Raw genomic sequence first — 21,111 nt, 5'->3', positions numbered from 1 at the left:
GGCGTCACAAACAACCTGAATATTGAGTGAGTGGGTACACTTTCTGTTGCGGAAAAGATGTTCCAGGTTTGCAGGGGGGCATATTTGAATATGTGTCCCATCTACACATCCTATGGCATGGGGAAAGTTGGCAATGCGGTAAAAGTCCAGCTTGGTGCTGTTAATTTCTGCCTCATTCCTTGGTAGGTATATGAAGTGAGACATGTGTGTGAGTATGGCATCTAGGAAGGCCCTGAGGAACCTTGACACTGCACTTTGAGATACCCCACCTGCCACTGCAATGACCCCCTGATAGCTCCCCGAGGCCAAGAGGTGCAGTGCGCATAGCACTTGCACATGCGTAGGGATGGCGCAGCCACGCAGAGTCTGGTGTTCTAGCTGTGGTTTGAGTAAATCAAGTATTTCTAGTATGGCTGCGCTGCTAAGGCGGTATTTGCCATAGATCTCTTCCTCAGTTTGCTGAAAAAGAGTCTGCCTGGTTCTATATATCTTCTCCTGTCTGTGGCCCCTCCTCCTCCTCTGCTGGGCTGCGTAGACTCTCCTCCTCACTGCTATCACATATATCTCCGCCATCTTGAGTAACCCAGATGCCTTCTGGGTCTCCTTTTATACTTTGGTTATGGTTACCACCTGCTCTGAGTTAGTGGTAAATGGGACATGCAAACTGGGCTTTTTGCGACTAGTCGCAATTTGCGAGTTGCAATTGCATAAGGTTTGCGACTTGCTATTTGCGGGTCGCAAATTTTGCGAGTCGCTAACAGCTCACATCGCTTTTTGCAAGTCGGAAATGGGGTTTTTGCATCCCATTTCCGATTTTGCATAGTCGCAAATAGCGATTCGGGCCATTTGCGACTCGCAAAACTTTGCTACATCTGGCCCCTAGTGTCATTTTTCAAAAATAAAGTACAGGCAGTATATGAAGAATTTGAATCAACCCGCTATACTAGTGTCCGCAGCTCAGAGATTGACCCCTTAAGTCTAAAAAAATAACGAGGTCTGCAACTTTCCACTTTTGACTTTTGACCGAGTGTTAGAATTAATCGGACACACTAAATCAGGAGCCCCTCAGAGCCCTGCCCAGCTAAACTCCTACACGACCCAGCTGGAACGGTAGCTAGTGTAGAGTCCAGCTGGACTCGTTCTAGTGTTTCTGCCAGCCCCTCTGCAGAGGGCTGGTCTTACATGTGTACCCCACACCCACCCAACACAGGCGTCACCAGTCAGGTGACCCTGCCAATAAAAGGGGCCGGGCGCACGTGCCTGAGGTCAGTTAGTAATACCCTACCAATGTGTCTGTGTCATCTTACTTACCAGCATGAGGGCCTAGGGCCCCATCCTACATTGGCGACGAGTGGGATCTGCAACCCCACGTGGTTGCAGACATGAACCTTGATACAGCAAGCAGTGGAGAAGTGAGGCCGTCGCAGCCCCAGCACTCTTTTATCCACCATCAGTAACGCTGGTAACTTCCCTACGGAGTGGAAAAAAAGCTTCCATTATTCCAGTGCTAAACAGCCCTCTCTCAACCCTAATCAATGAGGAAAATCTCATCCCATCCAATCTTTTCCTATTTGGCACCTACCTATGCAGGCGAAGATCCTTGACAAGCATCTAAATATCAGTCTGTCGGGGTATCTAGATAAAATGAGGACCTAGACAGATGGAAATTCAGCTTCAGAACACGTTACAATACTGAGTCGGCTCTCTTTGAGGTCTCCGAAGAGATTAGACACATCATGGATAACATAGGGAGGGCTGCGGTATTCCTTTTGGACCAATCCGCAGCCTTTGACACCGGGAGCCATGCTATCCTGTTGGAGCAGAAATTGGGATTGCTGGATCGGCTTTTGATCTTCTCTTCTCATTTCTAACTAGAGAGAGCAGTCTGTGGTCCCTGGAGAGTTTACTTCAAAATCTTTCTCCTTGCCTCGTGGTGCACCTCAGTGGTCATCACTGAGCCCAATGCTTTTTAACATATGTGTGGCTCCCTTAGACATTCTTTTGGCTTTGCCACAGGATACTATGCCCACGACACTCACATTGTAGTGTCGATCTCCAGCAATGTTGATGAGTTTGCTGGAACGGATGCATGTCTGTGATTGCCAGCTGGATGAGTGGCAACTGCCTGAAGTTGAACTCAAGAAAAACAGAGGTTCTCCTCTTTGGGACGGACACCTGCTTTTGGATTCCAACCTGGTGGCCCCAGTTGGTTACCCCTATGCTAGTCACTAAAGTCAGGAATTTAAGTGTGATTTACAATTCTAACCTTTCGTTCACTGACCAGTTCAGTAGATTGACCTCATCTTGCTTTTTTTCCTGTTGAGATCATTGAAGAAAATTCTCCCTTTTATTCATTTTGATTTATAGAAATCAGTCATCGTTGCACTGGTGCTATCAAGGTCGGATTACTGCAATGCTTTTTACTTTGGCATACATCATTGTTTCATGAACAAACTACAGAATGAGCTGCCCATCTCCTTAAGAAAATACCAAAGTTTAAATCAGTCTCTAGTGCCTTGTGGGAGCTTCACTCGCATCCAGTTAAAGATTTGATGGCATTTAAGAGTCTCTGCATGGCGCACAAAGCATTCTGTGGTTCTGGACCAGAGTACCTGAAAAATACATTTGTATGGTACACACAAAAAAGATTGTTGCACTCTGCAGCTTCCAAATCAGTTATTGTCCCAAAAATCAAGAAAGTCTCTTGGGGTGGTAGGAGCTTTATTCATTCCACTTGACAACTCCGGAATTTACTGCCCTGGCATTACAAATGTCAATCAAACATGGCATCCTTTAGAAAACTTCTGAAATCCCAGTTGTTTTCATTTTCTCTGTAGTTCTTTGTGCCCCCCTCTCCATCCCTGGGTTGTCTCAGTACAGTACATTGCAAATTGCAGACACTAGCGCCAAGACGCCCTGGGGCATTCCTGCGCTCTATGAATGTAATTCATATCAAAATCTAAATTTGTTTAATTGAACTGAATCAAAATGACAAAGTTTCAGAAAACACTGAGGCCCTGATTTAACAGGGCCTTGTGCCATATATTGCGTGCATTGCACCACTTTGTAACCCCTTGCGCCACATTATGCCTGCACCACCCATAATGTATGCAAGGGGGGTGTTCTCCCATTGGGGGGGTGAACAAATGGTGCTAAGAAATCTAAAAGATTTCTTCGCTCCATCCTTTGTGGCATTTTTAACGCCTGCACAGAGAAGGCGTTATAAGGAGTTACATGTTTATTTTTAATGGGCCTCAAAGTGCTTTGAGGATTAGCGTAAAACATTTTGCCGCTAATTCTGCAAAAAGCCGAACTAGCGTAAAAAATGTAGACGCTAGTTCCCTTACTACTGTCATGGTGCACCGTATCTAACTACGACGCCCACATGGCGGCGTTAGGTGGGCACTAAGAGGTGCAGCACCACTTTTCTTAAATCTACCCTGGAATGTTAATTAGAGCTCAGGACAGAAAAGAAGATGTTAACAGAGCAGCCAGGTAACCCTATATCTGATTCTGGGGCATTCTGAAGACTTTGGGGGTTATTCTAACTTTGGAGGAGTTGTTAATCCGTCCCAAAAGTGACGGAAAAGTGACGGATTTACCACCAGCCGTATTACGAGTCCATTATATCCTATGGAACTCGTAATACGGCTGGTGGTATATCCGTCACTTTACCGTCATTTTTGGGACGGATTAACACTCCTCCAAAGTTAGAATAACCCCCTTTGTCAGTCAGAGTGAGGTTATATCTTTACAAGAGTAAACAGCTGTCCTCAGTCGTGCAAAGGGTCTGGTCTTCTGTATCATTAGTCACCTCTTCAGGTAAACGTAAAGAAGCAGGAGCACTTGTGGAGTAAGCAAGAGCTTCCTGTGAGGTGATGATTTGGCCATTCCAAGGCACGTCTGTCAGCATCATCTGAAACATCCACTTTGATCACTGTTCTAGACACAAGCTAGTGCTGCTTGGGTGCTAATTGTTTTAGTTGAGTTTTACCACTAACATTCCTCAGGATACAGGTGTGAATTGTGTTCATTCCCTGTTTGCAGGTCTACCATGTGGTGTTGTTTAGCTATTTTAGCCACATTTTATACACGTTATTTTAGCTATTTAGGTCTGTTGCTGTGCACTTTCACCTAGATACATTTTCATCAGCATGGCTTTATATTATTAGTATGAACCACTTTCGTGGTGTTGTTTTCATTATTTCTATCGCACTGTCCTTTCGCCTAGAATAACATTGCGTTCTTAGCAGAGAAGCAGGCAGCACCCGCAGAAGTACCTGAACAGGCACTTAGAAGAAAAGTGAACCGGAGTCCACCCGAAGTCACAAAGGGAGTCCCACGACGCCGGAGGACAACTCAGAAGGTTGTGCAATGAGGGAAGGAGTGTCGGGGACCCAGGCTTGGCCGTGCACGAAGGAAATCCTGGAAGAGTGCACAGGAGCCGGAGCAGCTGCAAATCACACGGTACCCAGCAATGCAGTCTAGCGTGGGGAGGCAAGGACTTACCTCCACCAAACTTGGACTGAAGAGTCACTGGACTGTGGGAGTCACTTGGACAGAGTTGCTGAGTTCCAGGGACCACGCTCGTCATGCTGAGAGGGGACCCAGAGGACCAGTGATGCAGTCTTTTGGTGCCTGTGGTTGCAGGGGGAAGATTCCGTCGACCCACGGGAGATTCCTTCAGAACTCCTGGTGCAGAGAGGAGGCAGGCTACCCCCAGAGCATGCACAACCTCGTCTTGCTACTTTGTTGCGGTTTTGCAGGCGTCCTGAGCAGTCAGCGGTCGATCCTTTGGAAGAAGGTGGAGAGGGAGATGCAGAGGAACTCTGATGAGCTCTTGCATTCATTATCTGGTGAGATCCCCAAAGCAGAGACCCTAAATAGCCAGAAAAGGAGGTTTGGCTACCTAGGAATGAGGATTGGCTACCAAGAGAGGTAAGAGCCTATCAGAAGGAGCCTCTGATGTCACCTGCTGGCACTGGCCACTCAGAGCAGTCCAGTGTGCCACAGACACCTCTGTTTCCAAGATGGCAGAGGTCTGGGACACACTGGAGGAGCTCTGGGCACCTCCCCTGGGAGGTGCAGGTCAGGGGAGTGGTCACTCCCCTTTTCTTTGTCCAGTTTCACGCCAGAGCAGGGCTGGGATATCCCTGAACCGGTATAGACTGGCTTATGCAGAGATGGGCACCATCTGTGCCCATCAAAGCATTTCCAGAGGCTGGGGGAGGCTACTCCTCCCCAGCCCTTCACACCTATTTCCAAATGGAGAGGGTGTTACACCCTCTCTCAGAGGAAGTCCTTTGTTCTGCCTTCCTGGGCCAGGGCTGCCTGGACCCCAGGAGGGCAGAAACCTGTCTGAGGGGTTGGCAGCAGCAGCAGCTGCAGTGGAGACCCCGGAAAGGCAGTTTGTCAGTACCCGGGTTCTGTGCTAGAGACCCGGTGGATCATGGAATTCTTTCCCCAATGCCAGAATGGCATTGGGGTGACAATTCCATGATCTTAGACATGTTACATGCCCATGTTCGGAGTTACCATTGTGACGCTGTAAATAGGTAGTGACCTATGTACAGTGCACGCGTGTAATGGTGTCCCCGCACTCACAAAGTCCAGGGAATTTGCCCAGAACGATGTGGGGGCACCTTGGCTAGTGCCAGGGTGCCCACACACTAAGTAACTTTGCACCCAACCTTCACCAGGTGAAGGTTAGACATATAGGTGACTTATAAGTTACTTATGTGCAGTGGTAAATGGCTGTGAAATAACGTGGACGTTATTTCACGCAGGCTGCAGTGGCAGGCCTGTGGGGGAATTATCAGAGCTCCCTATGGGTGGCAAAAGAAATGCTTCAGCCCATAGGGATCTCCTGGAACCCCAATACCCTGGGTACCTCAGTACCACAGATAAGGGAATTATATGGGTGTACCAGTATGCCAATGTGAATTGGTAAAATTAGTCACTAGCCTGTTAGTGACAAATTTGGAAAGCAGAGAGAGCATAACCACTGAGGTTCTGGTTAGCAGAGCCTCAGTGAGACAGTTAGTCATCACACAGGGAACACATACAGGGCACATACTTATGAGCACTGGGGCCCTGCCTGGCAGGGTCCCAGTGACACATACAACTAAAACAACATATATACAGTGAATTATGGGGGTAACATGCCAGGCAAGATGGTACTTTCCTACAGGAGCCCACTACATACTGAATTTAGTGGGTGTTTTAGGGGGAACCTGGTAGTGTCCAATGGGACACTTACCCTTAGGTGGCTACACCCACTCAGGGACCACTTTTTGTGGGAAGGGTCACTTCCCTAAACCCTATTGGCTATTTTCCTGCCATCCAACATGGAGGAAAATGAAATGAAGGGCCCACTTCACCTGTAAGCCACTAGGGCTGGTGCATGCTCAGTGAGGCCACTCCTCCTACCCTTTGTGTGGTTTCCCGCCTTTGCTCCCTCCAAAAGTGGGGGTTTGCAAAGGGAGAGGCCATCTGCTGCTAGCAGCAGGCATAGGGGTCAAGTTTCAAGGGGGGTAGCCCTTTGAAGCTCACTGCCAGGGCAGTGCACATTCATGAGGGAGGGGTGTTAGCTCCTCCACCCAGGAAGGGCATTGTTTCACTAACCAGAGAGATAGGGCTCTCCCCCAGGGTCTGTGTATTGGGCGTCTGGATTGGCAGCTCAATGGAACCAGTCAGCAACTCTGCCAGGTGAGTTAGCTTTTTCAGGGGGCACATCTAAGGTGACCCCTGGGTACATTTTATAATAAATCCAGTACTGGTACTAGTTTGGATTTATCATTCTGAGTTGTTTGATACCAAACAACCCAGGGTTCAGAGTAGCCATTATGTAGCTGGAAAACCTGTATTGACCAGTGTCCAGCACATATTTTAAAATGGCTGCTCTGTTTACTCACTATGTCCCAGGTTTGGCAAGGACACAGTGGAGGCATATTGCTCATGCAGCTATGCCTTCACATATAGTATGGTGCACCCTGTCTTAGGGCTGGAAGGCCTGCTAGAGGGGTGACTTATCAATAACATATGCAGTGTAGGGGGGACAGGGCACACAGGGAGTGTGCCATGTCGAGTTTGTATGTTAGGTTTGCACCAGGACACTCAGCCCGCTATGGCAGTGCTGGGTGCATCTGGATGCATAGTGGCACAATCAGTGCTGCTGCCCTCAGGGGCTTACCCATAGTACCCCATGCCCTGGGTACCTAAGTACCTTTTACTAGGGACTTATAGTGGTAGCTAAAGGTCTATCCAATTACTTTTACCATGTTTTAAGGAAAGAACACTGGCACTGGGAACCTGGTTAGCAGGATCCCAGTGCACTCCAGTCCAAGTTGCAAGCAGAAACCAGGCAAAAAGTGGGAGGGTACTGTGACAAGGAGCCAGTCTCTCACATCAAGGTCAATTCACATTCGAGGAATACTAGTTTGTTTTAAGAGTCATTCCTGTCTCCAAACAGCCAGTCATTGATGAGAATTGTGATGAAAGTGGTTTAATATATGGTTTGGTTGTGCAATCTGATTGTGTAGTAAAGGCATAACTCCATATTGGGTCCAGTCAGGTTAGTTTATGAAACCGTAGTTCAACCCTGGGCAGCTGTGGCTCTGAGCAGTCAGGCTTTATCAAAGGAACAAGTGTAAAGCATTAAGAAGTGCCAACACGGTTAAAATAAGAAGAAACCATAACTCAATAAAAATCTAACACCAATTAATAAAAATCTTTAAATAGACACCTTAATGACAAAAATCCACTGAGGGGTTCTGTAGACACGATAAATTCTATTCTCATGATTCTCTCCCCAGTCCAATCAATCAATCAATCAATCACATTTATAAAGCGCGCTACTCACCCATAAGGGTCTCAAGGCGCTGGGGGGGAGGGGGTCAGTGCTCGAAGAGCCAGGTCTTGAGCTGCCTTCTGAAGGGGAGGTGTTCGGGTATGGCGCGAAGGTGACTGGGCAGGGAGTTCCAGGTCTTCGCTGCCAGAAAAGAGAAGGATTTTCCTCCGGCGGTGGTTTTGCGGATGCGGGGAACGGCTGCCAAGGCCTGACCGGTGGAGCGCAGAGTGCGCAGAGGAGTGTAGAAGGAGACACGGGAGTTGATGAGTTTGGGTCCGAGGTTGTAGAGGGCTTTGTGTGCGTGGGTGAGGAGTCTGAAGGTGATCCTCTTGTTGACCGGGAGCCAATGGAGTTTTCTCAGGTGTCCGGAGATGTGGTGGTGGCGAGGTATGTCCAGGATGAGTCGTGCTGCGGCGTTCTGGATCCGTTGAAGTTTCCTCTGCAGCTTGGTGGTGATGCCGGCGTACAGAGTGTTCCCGTAGTCCAGGCGGCTGGTGACGAGGGCGTGGGTGACGGTCTTCCTGGTGTCGATGGGGATCCAGCGGAAGATCTTGCGGAGCATGCGGAGGTTGTTGAAGCACGCTGAGGTCACCGAGTTGACCTGTCTGGTCATCGAGAGGGAGGAGTCCAGGATGAAGCCGAGGTTGCGTGCGTGGTTGGTCGGTTGGGGAGTGCTGCCTAGGGCGGGGGGCCACCAGGAGTCGTCCCATGCAGAGGGGGTAGGGCCGAGGATGAGGACCTCCGTTTTATCTGTGTTCAGTTTCAGTCGGCTGTCTGTCATCCAGGTCGCTACTTCCTTCATGCCGTCGTGCAGTCTGGTCCTTGCTGATGTGGGGTTGTTGGTGAGGGATAAGATGAGCTGGGTGTCGTCGGCGTAGGATATGATGTCGAGTCCGTGTTTGCGTGCGATGTTTGCCAGGGGGGTCATGTAGACGTTGAATAGGGTGGGGCTGAGGGAGGATCCTTGGGGTACGCCGCAGATGATCTCCGTGGCTGCAGATCTGAAGGGGGGGAGGCGGACTCTCTGGGTCCTTCCGGAGAGGAAGGAGATGACCCATTCCAGGGCCTTGCCTCTGATGCCAGCGCTGCAGAGGCGGTCTATCAGGGTGCGGTGGCAGACCGTGTCGAAGGCTGCAGAGAGATCCAGGAGAATGAGGGCCACGGTTTCACCCTTGTCGGTCAGGGCTCGGATGTCGTCCGTGGCTGCGATGAGGGCGGTTTCGGTGCTGTGGTTGGCCCTGAATCCGAACTGAGTGGAGTCGAGGGAGTCGGAGGTTTCCAGGGCGGCGGTGAGTTGAGCGTTGACGATTTTCTCAATCACTTTGGCGGGGAACGGTAGGAGGGAGATAGGCCGGAAGTTTTTGAGTTCGGTGGGGTCTGCTGTAGGTTTCTTTAAGAGGGCGTTGAGTTCTGCGTGTTTCCAGCTTTCAGGGAAGGTAGCGGTGGTGAGGGAGGCGTTGATGACGTCTCGGAGGTGGGGTGCGATGATGTTGTCGGCCTTGTTGTAAATGTGGTGAGGACAGGGGTCGGAGGGTGATCCCGAGTGGATCGAGTTCATGACGCGGGTGGTTTCCTCGGTGGTGGTAGGGTTCCAGGCGAGGATGGTGGAGATGTCGTTTGCGGCTTCCGGGGGCGGGTTCATGTTGGTGGTCGTGAAGCTGTTGTAGATGTCGGCGATCTTACGGTGGAAGAAGGTCGCGAGGGAGTCGCAGAGGTCCTGTGAGGGAGGGATGGGGTTGGTTTCTGCGTCCGGGTTGGAGAGCTCTTTGACGATGCCAAATAGTTCCTTGCTGTTGTGGGCGTTGTTGTCAAGTCTGTTCTGGTAGGCTGTTTTTCGTGCGGTGCGGAGGCATTGGTGGTGTTGGCGGGTGGTGTCCTTGAGAGCTGTCAGGTTTTCCTCTGTCGGGTTGAGGCACCATGTCTTCTCGCGGAGGCGGCATTCTTTCTTGGAGTTTTTGAGTTCGGTGGTGAACCAGGAGTTTTTCTTGTGGTTGTTGGTGTTGGTTTGGGTCTTCAGAGGGGCCAGGAGGTTGGCGCAGTCGGAGATCCAGTTGGTGAGGTTGTTGGCGGCCTCGTTGGGGTTGCTGGTGCTGGTGGGTTGGTTCAGGGAGAGCGTTGCTGCGAGTTGTTCTGTGGTGATTCGGTTCCAGTGTCTTTTTGGTGGTTGCCGGGTGTGGTGATGCACGGTGGTTTTCTTGAAGCTGAAGTGGACGCAGCTGTGGTCCGACCATGTGAGTTCGGTGGTGTGGCTGAAGGTGATGTGTTTGCTTGAGGAGAAGATGGGGTCGAGCGTGTGTCCGGCGTAGTGGGTGGGGGTGTTGACCAGTTGTTTCAGTCCCAGGTTGGCGAGGTTGTCTAGAACGGCGGTGGTGTTGTTGTCGGTGTGGTTCTCCAGGTGAAAGTTGAGGTCTCCTAGGAGGATGTAGTCGGTGGATGAGAGTGCGTGGGGGTTGACGAAGTCTGCGATGTCTTCGCTGAACTTGGTGCGGGTTCCTGGTGGTCTGTACATGAGGGTGCCTCTTAGGGTTGTCTTGGGGTCGATGTGGATCGCGAAGTGGAGGTGTTCGGCGTCGGGAAGTGAGTTGTCGGTGTGGGTCGAGATGCTGATGGAGCTTTTGTGTGCGATGGCGATGCCTCCTCTGGTGCGGTTGAAGCGGTCTCTCCGGATGATTTTGTAGCCGTCGGGGATGGCTATGGCGATGTCGGGTGCCGAGGAGGGGTTCATCCAGGTCTCGGTGAGGAAGGCGATGTCTGGGTTCGTTGAGTTAATGAGGTTCCACAGTTCGATGGCGTGCCTGTGGACGGAGCGGGTGTTGACCAGGATGCATTCGAGGTTGCTTCCTGGGGCGTCGTTCTTGGTGGTGGCGGTGTGGGTCCGTAGGCAGGTGAAGCGGCAGTTGCTGCAGGTGAAGGGTCCGTGGGTTCGTTTCGGGGTGGCGCGGTAGCAGCCCGGCGCGCGGCCGGGGTTGAGGTTGGCGAGGGTGGCGGAGTCATAGGTCAAGCGGGGGGCCAGGGGTTCGGGCGCTGGGCGCGGTCCAGGTGCGGACGGGCGCAGACGGGCTTGCCTTAGGTGCGCCTTTGGCGCGACAGCGGCGCTCCCGCTGCGCGGCCTCGCAGCGGCCGCCATTTAAGGGGTAGGTGGGGAGGCGGGGTCAGCTGGGAGGCGGGAGGTGGGCGGGCAGGGGAGCTGGAAGCGGGAAAAAAGAGCGGCAAAAAAAAGCGGCAAAAAAGAGCGGCAAAAAACGGCGGGAAAAGCGCGGTAGGAGCGGCGGGAAAAAGCGGCAAGACGGCGAAAAGGGAACAAGAGCCTACTAAAATCTACTAAAAAGGAGGGGCTGAGAGGGGAGGACGGCACACGGCACTCGGGGGCACACGCACGGGATACAAGGAGAGAAAAGGGAATTTCAGTCACTCGGGGGCACACGCACGGGATACAAGGAGAGAAAAGGGATTTTTAGTCAGCACCAGCACAAGCACAAGCACAAGCACTCGGGGTACACGGGCAAGAAGGGGGGAGCACACTCACAGGAGGGGAAGGCAGTCAGGGACTGGAGGCGCTGCGTGATCAGGGGAGCGACCTACCCGAGGGTCAGTGGTCGCTACCTCTGCCTCGCAGCGGCCGCCATTTAAGGGGTAGGTGGGGAGGCGGGGTCGGCTGGGAGGCGGGAGGTGGTCGGGCAGGGGAGCTGGAAGCGGGAAAAAAGAGCGGCAAAAAAAGCGGCAAAAAAGAGCGGCAAAAAACGGCGGGAAAAGCGCGGTAGGAGCGGCGGGAAAAAGCGGCAAGACGGCGAAAAGGGAACAAGAACCTACTAAAATCTACTAAAAAGGAGGGGCTGAGAGGGGAGGACGGCGCACGGCACTCGGGGGCACACGCACGGGATACAAGGAGAGAAAAGGGAATTTCAGTCACTCAGGGGCACACGCACGGGATACAAGGAGAGAAAAGGGATTTTTAGTCAGCACCAGCACAAGCACAAGCACTCGGGGTACACGGGCAAGAAGGGGGGAGCACACTCACAGGAGAGGAAGGCAGTCAGGGACTGGAGGCGCTGCGTGAGCAGGGGAGCGACCTACCCGAGGGTCAGATCCCTGACCCTCACATCGAAGCAGATCCAATCCACCTGATGCTCAATAATAAGGTTGAACAACAGTGGCGTGAGAGGGCAACCTTATCGGGAGTCCTTCTATGTCAGGAATGGGGCCGATAATGTGCCAGTGACTCTCACTTGTGCCCTAGGGGAGGTGTACAATGTATCGACAAAACAAAGGAAACAGGACCCAAAATTTATTTTTGACAGTATCGTTAGCATAATTAGCCAATGCATCGTGTCAAAAGCCTTCTTTATATCTAACAAACGTAAGAGAGTTGGGTTGTGGAAATCTTTTGCATCAGAAATTGTAACATAATGGCACCAGAGACAATGACTAGTGAGAGGAGAGGGTGTGATGTAAGGGCCTGAGACACCGACTTCAGAGGTGGGGCAACCGGGTTTGAGTTTCGGCATTGGCTCAACATCTGGTGATACTGGTCAAATCACTTAATCTCCCTGTGCCTACAATTCAGTGTCTTGAGACTCTCACGGGTGATTTATCACACGTAAAAATATTTATATATATATATATATATATATATATATATATATATATATATATAGCATAAAGACATTTTGGTCTTCATGCACTAGGGTTTGGATGACAATATGGAATCTCATGGCTTCATGTTTGAGAGATCTGCTGGTGAAGTGTATAAGCTGAAACAACGGTGCGACAGACCGACGCCCCTCAGGTACTGCGGCATGACAAACGTCGTGATTTCCAAGGAAGCAGAAAGGAGGGGGCTGCACCCACTGCATCAGCCGACAAACAGGTGACCTCTTCAGTCCCGGGTATGATACACAGCTCCTCAGTTAAGTACACACTGTCGCTGTCAGCGTCACAAACAGTTTTTAAAGATGCACACGACCCCAGAGGTCACCCGGAAGAGCCCTGATGTGCATTACAAATGATTCAGTGCGGTAATGCGAGGAAGGTAATGCATTTGCATTAGTCTGACCCCTAATGAGTGACACTTGATAGAGCTGTATGGAAGCCAGGAGACTGAAGGTACTTGTAGGGGCTCGTATGAGGAACCACTTAATGACCTTTGTAAAGTTTAACAACAGTGACATGAATTGTAGTTAAATCGAAAACAAACATTGTATATCTTTTTACAGAGATCCGCACTCTTCTGGTCTGAATGCTGAAGCCATTGGTTGGAAGGAGCACGGCAGGGCATCATCTGTCCTACTCCTGAGCTCAGGTAACTGCTCCACAGAGCTCACCTTTTTGAGATTTTTAGGTGCGTAAACGAATTAGCCTATCGATGACCTCACAGGAAGTGATGACACATAAAATGTGACTTTCATAATGACAGACGATGACACATTAGTGAAACTACCGAAATGATGAGTATATAAGCAATATCCAAATCATTAATACAGACCTCTAAATTAACATCACACTGAATGCATGGTAAAGCAGAGTGAAATGTTGAAAAGATTGTGTTATCAAGATGTATGGATGTATGAATGGTGTCTCCCTCTTCAGCTGTAAGCAGCTACTCCACACACAGTAGAAGTACGAGCAAAGTCACATATGGAATTCTAGTTCTATTCCCTCTCCCCCATCTCCCAATGATAAGACTCAGCTAGGTGTGAGTGAGACTTCATAACCAGTATCAGTATGACCTCTAAATGTGTGAGTGTCACTCGTGATGAGTGAGACTTGAAGGCTCTGATGTATGTGCATGCCAGATCCTATGTCGTGGCCAAGGCACCACATACTACTTGCTTGGCAATGTTATGAAGCCCTACTGCACTCGCTCATTGATGGTGTGTGAACGAGGAGTCTCCTATGATATTGGAGCTAGGGGTACCACCTGGTCGATCTTTTACAGGCATGATGAGTATTTTAATTTCCCGGCCAGTACAAAAAAAGTAGAAAGCTGGTATTTTTCCTCTTATCAGTGCACACCTAAAATAGTAAATATAAGCAAAAAGCACTTTTGGGTTCTACAGCAGCCTTAATAATCCATGACCTATAGTTAAATTAAACAAAGAGAAAAAAGTCCTGGTCAAAACAATTTTGTACAAAGTCTTATTGAAGAAACATGCCTGTGTCTTTGCAAAATCATAAACCATTCTCAAATAGCTGGTGGTGACTCCAATAAGAGCCTGTATGAAGGAGTCCAACATTTGCGGTGGTGAAATATCCACTCCGTCCTTCAGACTCAGCATCACTGAGTGAGAAATCTGTGCGTGGGTCAGACCTTGTAGTGTTGACAACGGATGTGGTCAACACCAAAGAGAGCAAGTAGGAGAGGGGGCTCCAAGCGTGTTTATTGCTGTAGCCGCACGGGAGCTCCTAACGCTCGAGGGGTAACGACGAGGGTAGTAACGATACCCACCTGCCATGACACCTAGGAGAAATTGGTCCACACCAAGATCTCCGTTCTCCGAGATGGCGGTCAAGAAAAAAAAAAAACAACAAAGAAAACGCTCACCGCCGTGAGAAACCTCTCCCCCGCTGGGTTTCGGCAATCGAAGAGCCCTCTGAAGTCACACAGACGCGTCGGCACGGCGCTGCATGACGCCAACACTGACGCGAGTTGCCGCTCGGAAGAATGCGCGTTCCGCAGCCCACAACAAGCCATGCGCCGGCCGCAGAAACGTCCTCCTGCAGGCCCCAGAGCGTAATCGGTGAACAGGCAGCACACCAGGTGAGACGCTCAGAGCGACGCTCGAACGCTCCGCTGCACAACTCTGCACGATAAATCACTGCGCACGTGCCTGGAAGCCCTCCAGCAACACCAAACCCCAAACGCCCGCTGCGCAGCTCTGCAAGAAAAACAAACAGAGAACAGAACAAGTCAGAAACAAGCAGAAAAAAAAAAATCTCTAACACAGGGCAACAAAAAAAAAAAAAAAAAATTCCTGAACTTTCACACTGGCAGTACAAAAAGGACACTGGCGAAAAAGTCAAAAGAGAAAGCAGGCAGTGCATAACACCCCCTGCAACACCCCGCTAGCCAGCATGGCCGGAATACCACCCATAGAGCCATTTCAAGTCACAGGTGCCCCCCCCACCCAAGCAGCAAAATGGAGAGTCTGGGTGGAACGCCTAGAAACGTACTTCGAAGCTCTGGGCATACAGGCAGAAAGGAAAAGACCACTCCTTCTCCATATAGGGGGAGCAGACATTCATAAAATCTTCAAGACCGTCACCGAGGCCACACCTCGCACGTACGACACTCTAAAGGCAGCAATCACGGCACATTTCGAACCGTATGCAAACGCAGACTACGAAAGGTTTCTTTTGCGCCAGGCTCGACAGATTACTGATGAGTCAGTGGACGTGTTCTACACCAGACTAAAAGAGCTAGCGAGCACCTGCACACTGCCTGATGAAGACGACGAAGTCAGAGCCCAGTTCATCCAAGGCTGCTCCTCATCAAAACTCAGAGAACGCATATTACAACAGCCCAATATGACGATGAAAGACATACTAACGCTAGGACGATCACAAGAGCTAGCACGAGCTCGCGCAGCACATATGGAACAGCCCTCAACAGCCCAACCGAACGTGGAAACAGCAAATGCGGTGACAAAGGAGTCCACGCGACGAAAAGAAACATACAAAGACAAACCCAAAAGCAGGAAGTGCAAATGGTGCGGAGGACTAGCGCCACACCCAACGACCTGCCCAGCGTGGGGGAAAATGTGCAGTGCGTGTGGGAAGATGAATCATTTCGCGAAAGTGTGCAGGTCAACTCCAAAACAGCACCCGGCAGCCCCTAAAACCACAATCAAAATGGTGAACACCACCTGGGACCCCGACTCAGAGAGCGACACCGACAACGAATCGCACGTGGTACACATTATACACACCATAAAAGGCCGGCGTCTCCCCACGTGCACAATTACACTCCAAGGCATGCAAGTACCAGCATTGGTGGATACCGGAGCATCAATAAACCTAATGGCCTCAGATGTGTACGACACCCTACCCAAACCACGGCCACCGCTAAGACCCACAAACGTCCAAGTGTTCGCGTTCGGACACAGCCAACCGCTACACATAGCAGGGACATTTACCACCGAGGTCAGCCATGACGACGCCACTAAACCTACGAAAATATATGTATCAAAAGACGGGACAGGGTTCCTCCTGGGTTGCCAAACGGCCCAGGACCTAGAACTGGTACATTTTGCTTTCAGCATACATGCACATACATTACTCCAACTCACAAAAGAGTTCCAGACCCTTTTTGACGGAATTGGGTGCCTCAAAGAGCCCCCTCTACGACTCCACATTGACGAATCGGTCACCCCAACAGCACTAAGACACCGCCGAGTTGCCTTCCACCTCCGCCCCAAGGTGGAACAAGAGCTTCACATGCTGGAACACGCAGGAATCATCGAAAGGGTCACAGGGCCAACACCATGGGTGTCCCCGATCGTGGTCGCAAAGAAGGCCAAACAACCCGATGCGGTCAGAATTTGTGTGGACATGCGTGTACCAAATCTCGCAATAAAACGAGAGCGCCACCTCACCCCCACAATCGATGACATCCTGAGCGAATTGACAGGGTCCTGTTGGTTCTCAAAAATGGACCTCCGATCGGGATACCACCAGATCATGCTGCACCCCGACTCGAGGCCCATCACCACATTTTCCACACACAACGGCCTATGGCGCTACAAAAGACTGAACTTTGGCATATCCAGTGCCGCGGAAATCTTCCAGCAAGTAATCAAGGATGTCCTACATGGCCTCCCAGGTGTGTTAAACGTCAGTGATGACATTTTAGTCCATGCCCGACCATCGAAATGCACATGAAACGACTACGAGCTGTTTTCGTGAGACTTCAGACCAAAGGGTTGACACTCCACAGAGACAAGTGTGAGTTCCTCAAAGAAGAAATCTCCTTCTTCGGATACCGATTCTCAAAGCAAGGAGTCGGACCGGATCCACAGAAGGTCAAAGACATCCAAGACGCCCCAGCACCAACGACAGTCACAGGGGTAAGGAGTTTCTTGGGAATGGTTACATATTGTGGGAGATTCATGAAAAATCTGGCCGACATCACAGCGCCCCTGAGAAAGCTCACACAATCCGCACACCCGTGGGTGTGGGAGAACGAGCAAGAGACCGCGTTCCAGGCCACCAAAGAAGCGCTCTCAGCGGACACCACTTTGGCATTCTTCGACCCCCGACGTCAGTCACAACTCGTAGTAGACGCAAGCCCCACAGGGCTAGGAGCAGTGCTGGGACAACAACAAGACTGTGGCGAATGGGCCCCCATCGCGTTCGCAAGCCGCACGCTCACACCCACGGAACAAAGGTACTCCCAAATCGAAAGGGAAGCCATCGCCATCCACTGGGGATGCCGACACTTCCACCTGTACCTTTATGGAAAGCCATTCTCAGTAGTGACAGACCACAAACCACTACTTCCACTGTTCAAAGGGTCGTCATCCAAACCACCCCCGCGAATTGAAAAGTGGATCCTGCAATTATAAGACTTCGCGCTCACATATCAGCCCGGAACGAAGAACCCAGCGGATTTCCTATCCAGGCACGCCCGCCCAGCCACCCCGAAAGAAATAGAGGAAGCCAAAGACACAGAAGAATATGTGAGGCTGATAGTAGAAAGAGCACGACCAGCACCCATACCGCTCCAAGAGGTAGTGGAAGCAACCAAGCAAGACGAGTGTCTGCAACTGGCCATAGCGGCAACCCGCTCAGGAGAATGGAGAGCCCTCCAAAGACCAGACTCATTCCGCACGCAACAAGCTCAAGCTTGTTTGCACGCACTATTCAACGTGCGCCAAGAACTGTCAGTAAGCAACGAAGGCTGCCTGCTCAGGGGACTCTGTCTAGTCATACCAACCAGCCTCACCGACAGAGTAGTATCGTTGGCACACGAAGCACATCAAGGGGTTGTCAAATCAAAAACCTGCATCAGGAACAAAGTTTGGTTTCCAGGTTTAGACAAACTAGTGGAAGACACAGTCCAAAAGTGCATGGCCTGCCAAGCCAGTGGAAACCCAGATCCCCCTGAGCCCATCATAACTGAACAAGACCCGACGGCACCATGGCAGAGAGTGAGTGCCGATTTTGGCCACCTACCAGACGGGTCGCACATGCTCATTATGATAGATGACTTTTCACGGTATCCGGAGGTGGAAGTAGTAAAATCAACGTCAGCACAAGCAGTCATTCCCAAAGTAGAAAAAATCATGGCCACTCACGGTTTCTTCAGTGAAATTCGCACAGACAACGGACCCCCGTTCAATAGCCGCGAGTGGGCACAGTTCCGGGAATCCACAAACACAAAACACAGACGCATCACCCCGCGATGGCCACAAGCGAACGGCGAGGTAGAGAGGTTCGTGAGGACACTCAATAAAGTTATCCGAATAGCCGTGGCAGAAGCCAGAGACATTGAGAGAGCAATATATGTGTTCCTGAGGGAGTACAGAGTAACACCACATGCCACCACAGGAGTCACGCCCAGCCGGCTCTGTTTCGGCAGGACAGTAGTAGATGCCATCCCACATCACCCCTCCTGGGCAGCAAGCACACAACCAGCCAGCAAATCAACAACTAGGAGGAATGCCACGAACAAGTATGCCTCCCAGAAACGAGGAGCCAAGCACACAACGTTGCAAGTGGGAGACACGGTGCTAGTGAAAGACCGCCATCCAGCCAGCAAGTTCCGACTACCTTTCGAAATTAAACCATGGACGGTGGTCACCATAAAAGGCACGATGGTGACAGCCCAGAGAGGCCAAGAACAAGTAACCAGGAACGTAGTTTTCTTCAAGCGTCTAACACCACAGACACCCAGCCGAGAGACAAGAACCGAGTCAGACATAGAACTAAACGATTGGAGCATCACCCCAGATGGACCAGGACTAGGTCAAGAACAACCAAGAAACAGACCAACGACATAACAAAGACAAGCACAAGCAACTAAAGCAGAAGCGTCCGAACCAAGCAGAGAAGAAACACAGACATCAGGGCGGTCGGGCGCAAAGAGATACTCACTACGGCACAATCCTGGGCCTTCACGGCGGTATGCGGACTTCGCATGTGACTGATCACTGTTTCATACTGTTATGACCAGAGTCGTACATACTTACAAAGTTAGAGATTTTGAGCTGTCTCAGCTAACTATTTTTTAGTTTAATAAAATGTTTAAAATCTTCATCTCTTCCCCGTTGGGGAGGGATGTAGTGTTGACAACGGATGTGGTCAACACCAAAGAGAGCAAGTAGGAGAGGGGGGTCCGGAGGGAGACCCCTACTGAACGAGGGCAAGGTGGTCTGCACCAGTGACGGGAGGGGGAGGGCATAAAGGGAGGAGGGGAAGAGCGGGAAAGGCAGTCGGGGACTGTGACGGAGAAATAAACGGAGTAAACGCACACCTGGCTCCAAGCGTGTTTATTGCTGTAGCCGCACGGGAGCTCCTAACGCGCGACGCTACAGACCTGATTGTTCTGTCTTATGAATTTATTCTGACCAATCTATTTCTTTCTTTGCAGCCCTGCCAAGTACCTCCTATCAGGGGTTAGACAAACGCATTTCAGTGTGGAGGTCTTCATCACCGCACTGAAATGCATTGTCACGCATTTATAGCGCCTCACCTGTCCGCTGGAGCGCTGCTATTTAGCACCTCCACTGACTGCACAAGGCTCTTAGCTGGTAGCGCCCAGTCCCACTGCACGCTGCTTGCTGCAGGCTTGGGGGGTGGCTCAGCTTGCAGCTGGCTACGGTGGTTCACCCCACACCTCAACAATTTAAATTTCACTGAGGTCATGTCAGGAAATTCCTCAGTCTTGTGATTTCATTTCGCCCAATGGCTTCTGCCAAGATAGCAAGGACAGACACGGACTCAGTCTCTCACACATACCTGTAGATGGCCCGGCTGCCTTTGGTGCGAGCGCAGCACAGATGTTTGCAGCCAGCACAGCCAGGAGCCCGGGACTGCAGCTCACCCCGCACGGCCTGGCATACATTCAGACTCGCGACCGACACATGGACCGCGGCCACCACTGAGAGTGGCGGTGCCTCAGCAGACAGACTGGCCTCCCTGCACTGCAGTCATGAATCAATGCTGGGCGAGTCAGAGTTGCTAGACTACTGAGTCTTCCTAATTTAATTTACTTTTAGGAGCGCATCATTCAGCCTGAAGTTACAGCTGAGAGCTCTGCATTGCAGCAATTACACTGTCTGCACAAAAATGATCTCAGCTGCATAAGTAGTTAGTACAGCCTCTGCGTTGCAGTGAGTCGCTGTCTGCAGTATTATCAGGTTACAAGGACAGATGGTTAGGGCACGCCCATTTCTGGTGATCTGCAGCAATTTTAAAATCTTAGAGTTTCTCGTTGCTCAGATGGGTGTGACCTCTGATATTTTTATGTTTCTCTCATCTCCATTGCTTGATTTTGCTCGTGAGGAAGAGTCGCTCATAGTCATTGGATGTTACTCATAATTACACTGAAATGATGAAAATGTCACACATAAGCAGTATATACTCTTGGAAGATATGTCTTTGTTTTATAAATGAACCTTTGAAGGGAGGAGGTGGTAAACAAAGCAGCACAGAAATGAAAAACTTAATTTGGGGCAAAGTGTTGGAATGTTGTTTGAGGATACACAGCCTCTACTAAAGACTTACCCACAGAAACAGGAACATCAGAAAAACGCTCTCCAGATTAGTTGCAGCAGCTGCTACATGTTCATATATTTAATAATGAAACAAAAGGTGTCATTTCAATTCCCTCCTGCAGCCTGGAGCCGGCGGTCTTTTTAGTGGCCACCAGAGGGCGCTCCTCGCCTGCAGATGAAGTCCACTGAGCACTTTGTATGAAAAGGAGAAGGGTTTCCTGTTCCGGGTCAGCGGCGGCAGAGACAGCACCAGCAGCGGATGCTGACATCACTTCCGACCACCCCCTCTGTGTCCAGCCTGCTGCAGAGGAGGAAGGACCCTCTGTCGGTCTGTGCAGTTATCTTCATCTTCAGACCCCCCCCTCAGATCCCAAATCTGCACGTGCAAGCCCCAGGAGGAGGAGGGAGCCTGGAAATGTCTGCACAGGTTCCTGCTCAGGTAGGAGATTGTCAGCACCTTCTGCTGTGTTTGTAGAAATAGACTGAATAATCCTGGAGGAAATCTCTGCCAGGAGCCGGGCTGAGCTGGGCTCTTCTATCCGGGGAGAT

The 21,111-nt window shown here is 50.7% G+C and overlaps 1 protein-coding gene across 1 annotated transcript in view; it reads left to right on the top strand.

Annotated features, from left to right (window-relative positions):
- The window catches only part of LOC138287347 (zinc finger protein 850-like), a 411,450-nt gene that overhangs the window by 155,812 nt on the left and 234,527 nt on the right, over window positions 1–21,111 (top strand). The window contains exon 3 of the mRNA XM_069227705.1: window positions 13,063–13,148. The gene's annotated coding sequence lies outside the window, so the exon portion shown is untranslated. The remainder of the gene's footprint in view (window positions 1–13,062; window positions 13,149–21,111) is intronic.

The sequence above is a fragment of the Pleurodeles waltl genome, chromosome 4_1 (genome assembly GCF_031143425.1).
Source record: "Pleurodeles waltl isolate 20211129_DDA chromosome 4_1, aPleWal1.hap1.20221129, whole genome shotgun sequence".
Lineage (NCBI taxonomy): Eukaryota > Metazoa > Chordata > Amphibia > Caudata > Salamandridae > Pleurodeles > Pleurodeles waltl.
This window is presented reverse-complemented; position numbering and strand designations above follow the sequence as displayed.